Raw genomic sequence first — 6,000 nt, forward strand, 5'->3', positions numbered from 1 at the left:
CAATGAACAGAATGGGAAAAAAATATTTGTAAACCACATATTTGATAAGGAGTTAATATCCAAAATATATAAAACACTAATGAAACTCAATAGCAAAAAACACACACATAATCCAAAATGAGCAAAGGACCTGAATAGGCTTTCTTTTTAAAGCTACTGAAAAGGCCAACAGGTACATGAAAAAGATGCTCAACATCACTAATTATCAGGGAAATGCAAAATGAGCTAACACTCACTCCCCCTCACAAGGGAAACAGTTAACCACAATTCATGGACAAGACACAACTAAGAGAATCCTAGAACAAGGGAGTGAGGCGAAAGCACCCCCCTGTGCTTCAGTAGTAGTCCCAACCAGCGGCTTTGCTCATCTGTAGAACCAAGTCGATGGCCCAGTCTGACTAGGGTACAGGTCTATCTGATTCAAGTCCCCAGTGGAGGAGTTTTGCAGGCCCTGGAGCTTGGTCTGACCACTCCCAGGCAGAAAAGCTGAGTCACAGCCCTACTAGCTGCAGAACATGGCTCCCATCCCCATCTGACAGGAAGGGCTGGTGAGAACATCTGGAAGCTGTGTAACCCGGCAACACCTGAGCTGAGAGGCAGGTGGACAGAGCTGATCACCCCCAGAGTAAAGTGAGTGGCCCTGTTCAGCCAGGGAACTTGGGGCATGGGTCTACTTGAGTCAGGATCACAGACAAAGAGCCTTAGTGGTTTTGGAGCTACTTTTCTCACTGTGCCCAGGCAGGGAAATGAATTCATAGCCCCGCTCATTGCTGAATACAGCCTTCAGCCTGCCTGACCAGGGAACCTAACCAGAGCACACAGGAAGCTGCACAGCCCATCCAACAGTCCTGCTTACATTGGAACTTCAACAGAGCGTAGCCCATGCTTTCCCTGTCTGCAGAGCAAAACTGGTGGCCTCACCTGACTAGAATATTCAGTGCACACTGTTGCCTGATTCAGGTCCCCAAACAATGAGTTGTACAGGCTCTGGGTCCCATCCTGCTGTCCTAACAGGGCAGGGAAGCTAATTCATAGCCCCACCTACTCTTGAGTATATTACCCAGTCCCTGCCATCTAGTAAGCCTGACCAGAGAATCAAGGCAACTGTGGAGCCCATCCTATAGCCTCACATGGGCAAGGAACCAAGCCAGCAGTCCTTTCCAGCTGTTCTCAGCTAGTGGCATACACCCCCACCCTTGACCTCAGCTTGAACAGCTGCCTCACCCCAAAATAAACCCTAATAGCAGGCTCAACCTGCCCAAGGACATTACTAGGAGACATGTCCAGAAACCCAAACTGAACTAACTGGTGAAGAACTGTCTCTGCCAAAGTAAACATGCAAAGTCTGGAAGAGGAGACCACATACTCAAATGCACAGATACCAATTTAAGGAATCAAGGATCACAAAAACATCAGGTAAATATCATACCACCAAAGGAAACTAATAAAGGGCTAATAGCTAACCCTAAAGAAATGGAAATCTATGAACTGTCAAAAATTTCAGAATAATCCTCTTGAAGAAGTTTAGTGAAATACAAGAACACAAAGCCAAACAACTAAGTGAAATTAGGACATCTGCATGACCAAAACATGAAGTTCAATAGAGAAACAGAGACCATAAAAAAAAAAAAAAAGACATCCTAGAGCTGAAAAATAAAATAACTGAACTGAGAATTCAACAGAGCTTCAAAAATAAACTCAACCCCACAGAAGAAAAAATCAGTGACCTAGAGGATAAGATGTTTGAAATTAACCAGTCAGAGGAGCAAAAAGACAAAAAAAAAAAAAAAAAAAAATGACAGAGAAGAAAGCCTACAGGACTTATGGGACACAATAAAAAGAAACAATATTCATATTGTGGGAATTCCAGAAGGAGAAGAGAAAGAGAAAGGGACAAAGTAAAACTAAAGCAATAATGACTGAAAAGTTCCCCAAACAGAAATAGATATCCAGATCCAAAAGGCCCAAAGGACCCCAAATACAGTGAACCTGCACAGGACTGCACAGAGACACATTATAATTAAATTATCAAAAGACAAAGAATTTTATGAGCAGCAAGAGAAAAGAGAGAAATTACACAAAAGGGAATCCCCATAAGACTATCAACAGTGTTATCAACAGAAACTTTTCAGGCCAGGAGAAAATGGGATAACATATCCAAAACACTGAAAGAAAATAACTGTCAACCAAGAATTCTACACCTGGTGAAGCCATCCTTCAGAAACAAAGGAGGAATAAAGACTTTCCCAAACAGGCAAAAGTTAAGAGAGTTCATTACCACCAGACCTGACTTCCAAGAAATGATAAAGGGAGTTCTTCGAGTGGATAGAAGAATGCTAATTAACATCATAAAAACAGGATTGGGAGACAACATGGCAGAGTACAAAGATGTGAGCTCACTTCCTTGCATGAAAACACCAAAATCACAACTAACTGCTGAACAAACATTAACCAAAAAACACTGGAACCTACTACAAAGATATCCTACATCCAAAGACAAAGAGGAAGCCACAACGAGATGGTAGGAGGGACGCAATTGCAATAAAATCAAATCCCGTACCCGCCAGGTACGGCAACCCACAAACTGGAAAATAATTATATCACAGAGGTTCTCCCACAGGAGTGAAAGTTCTGAGCCCCACATCAGGCTCCCCAGCATAGGGGTCTGCCATCAGGAGAAGGAGACCCCAGAGCATGGCTCTGCTCACCAGAGGGACAAGACCCAGCTCCACCCACCAGTGGGCAGAAACCAGTCCCTCCCACCAGGAAGCCTGCACAAGTCCTTAGACCAGCCTCATCCATCAGGGGGTAGACAGAAGCAGCAAGAACTACAACCCAGCTACTTGCGGAATGAAAACCACAATCACAGAAAGTTAGACAAAATGAGATGGCAAAGGAACATGCCTCAGATGAAGGAACAAGATAAAACCACAGAAGAACAACTAAATGGAGTGGAGATAGGCAATCTGCCCAAAAAAGATTTCAGAGTAATGAGAATAAAGATGATCCAAGAGCTCAGAAAAAGAATGGAGGCACAGACCAAGAAGAAACAAGAAATATTTAACAAAGAGCTAGAAGATCTAAAGAACAAACGAACAGAGATGAACAATAAATAACTGAAATGAAAAACAAACTAGAAGGAATCAAAAACAGACCAACTGAGGCAGAAGAATAGATAAGCGAGTTGGAAGACAGAATGTTAGAAATCACTGCTGAGGAACAGAATAAAGAAAAAAGAATGACAAAGAAATGAGGACAGTCTAAGAGACCCCTGGGACAACATTAAATACACCAACATTCACATTATAGGGGTCCCAGAAGGAGAAGAGAAAGAGAAAGGACCTGAGAAAATATTTGAAGAGACAATAACTGAAAATTTTCCTAACATGGGAAAGAAAACAGTCACTCAATTCCAGGAAGCACAAAGAGTCCCAGGAAGGACAAACCCAAGGAGGAACACACCTAGACACCCAGTAGTTAAACTGACAAAAATTAAAGACAAAGAGAAGATATTAAAAGCAACAAGGAAAGAACTTCCCTGGTGGTGCAGTGGTTAGGAATCCACCTGCCAAGGCAGGGGACACAGATTTGAGCCCTGGTCCGGGAAGATCCCACATGCCACAGAGCAACTAAGCCCATGTGCCACAACTACTGAAGCCCTCATGCCTAGAGCCCACGCTCCACAACAAGAGAAGCCACTGCAATGAGAAGCCCATGCACCGTGACGAAGAGCAGCTAGCCCCCACTCACCACAACCAGAGAAAGCCTGCATGCAGCAATGAAGACCCAATGCAGCCATAAAAATTAATTAATTAATTATTTTTTAAAAAGCAACAAGGAAAAAGCAACAAAAACATACAAGGGAGCTCCCATAAGGTTATCTCCTGATTTCTCAGCGGAAATTCTGCAAGCCAGAAGGCAGTGGCACAATATATTTAAAGTGATGAAAGGGAAGAAGCGACAACCAACAATACTCTACCCAGCAAGTCTCTCATTCAGATTTGACAGGGAAATCAAAAGCTTTACAGACAAGCAAAAGCTAAGAGAATTCAGCACCACCAGACCAGCTTTGCAAGAAATGCTAAAGGAACTTCTCTAGGGAAAGAAAAGGCCACAACTAGAAACAAGAAAGTTACAAACGGAAAAGTTCACCAGTAAAGGCAAACATACAATAAACACAGGAAATCATCCACATACAAATATGATATGAAAATAAGAAATTATGAGAAGACAGTACAAATTCGGGATATTGGAAATGCATTTGAAATTAAAAAACCAGCCACTTAAAACAATCTTGTATATGTACAGACTGCTATATCAAAACCTCACGGTAACTGCAAACAGAAAATCCACAGTATATACACACAAAAAAAAGAAAAAGGAATTCAAACACCAACATTAAATTTAGTTGTCAAGTCACAAGAGAACAAAAGAGGAAGGGGAGAAAAAAGACATACAAAAACAAACCCGAAACAATGAACAAAATGGCAATCAGAACATACATATCGATAATTACATTAAATATAACTGGACTAAATGCTCCAACCAAAAGACATAGACGGGCTGAATGGATACAAAAACAAGACCCATATGTATGCTGTCTACAAGAGACCCACTTCAGATCTAGAAACACATACAGACTGAAAGTGAGGGGATGGAAAAAGGCATTCCATGCAAATGGAAATCAAAAGAAAGCTGGAGTAGCAATATTTATATCAGACATAATAGACTTTAAAATAGAGACTGTTAGATGCGACAAAGAAGGACACTACATAATGATCAAGGGATCAATCCAAGAAGAAGATATAACAGTTGTAAATATATATGCACCCAACATAGGAGCACCTCAATACATAAGGTAAATACTAACAGCCATAAAAGGAGAAATTAACAGTAACACAATAATAGTGGGGGACTTTAACACCCTACTTTCATCAATAAACAGACCACACAGACAGAAAATTAATACAAGCAGTTCTAAGAGGGAAGTTTATAGCAATACAATCTTACCTCAGGAAACAAGAAAAATCTCAAATAAACAACCTAACATTACACCTAAAGCAATCAGAGAAAGAACAAACAAAACCCAAAGTGAGCAGAAGGAAAGAAAGCATAAAGATCAGAGCAGAAATAAATGAAATAGAGATGAAAACAATAAAAAGATCAGTAAAACTAACAGCTGTTTCTTTGAAAAGATAAGCAAAATTGATAAACCTTTGGTCAGACACATCAAGAAAAAAAAGGGAGAGGAGCCAAATCAATAAAATTAGAAATGCAAAAGAAGTTACAACTGACACTGTAGAAATAGAGGATCATAAGAGACTACTACAAGCAACTCTATGCCAATAAAATGGACAACCTAGAAGAAATGGACAAATTCTTAGATAGGTACAATCTCCCAAGACTGAACCAGGAAGAAATAGAAAATATGAACAGACCAATCACAAGTACTGAAATTGAAACTGTGATTTAAAAACTCCCAACAAACAAAATCCAGGACCAGATGGCTTCCTAAGCAAATTCTATCAAACATTTAGAGAAGAGTTAACGCCTATCCTTCTGAAACTATTCCAAAACATTGCAGAGAAAGGAACACTCCCACTCATTCTATGAGGTCACCATCACCCGGGTACCAAAACCAGACAAAGATACCACAAAAAAAGAAAATTACAGGCCAATATCATTGATGAACATAGATGTAAAAATCCTCAACTAAATATTAGCAAGGGATGCAAAGATTTTTCAATATCTGCAAATCTATCAGCGTGATACACCACATTAACAAATGGAAGAATAAAAACCATATGATCACCTCAATAGATGCAGAAAAATCTTTGACAAAATTCAACACCCATTTATGATAAGAACTCTCCAGAAAGTGGGCCTAGAGGGAACATAACTCAACATAATAAACACCACATATGACAAACCTACAGCTAACATCATACTCAACGGTGAAAAGCTGAAAGCATTTCCTCTAAGTTCAGGAACAAGACAAGG

Source organism: Phocoena phocoena, chromosome 3 (assembly GCF_963924675.1).
Source record: "Phocoena phocoena chromosome 3, mPhoPho1.1, whole genome shotgun sequence".
Lineage (NCBI taxonomy): Eukaryota > Metazoa > Chordata > Mammalia > Artiodactyla > Phocoenidae > Phocoena > Phocoena phocoena.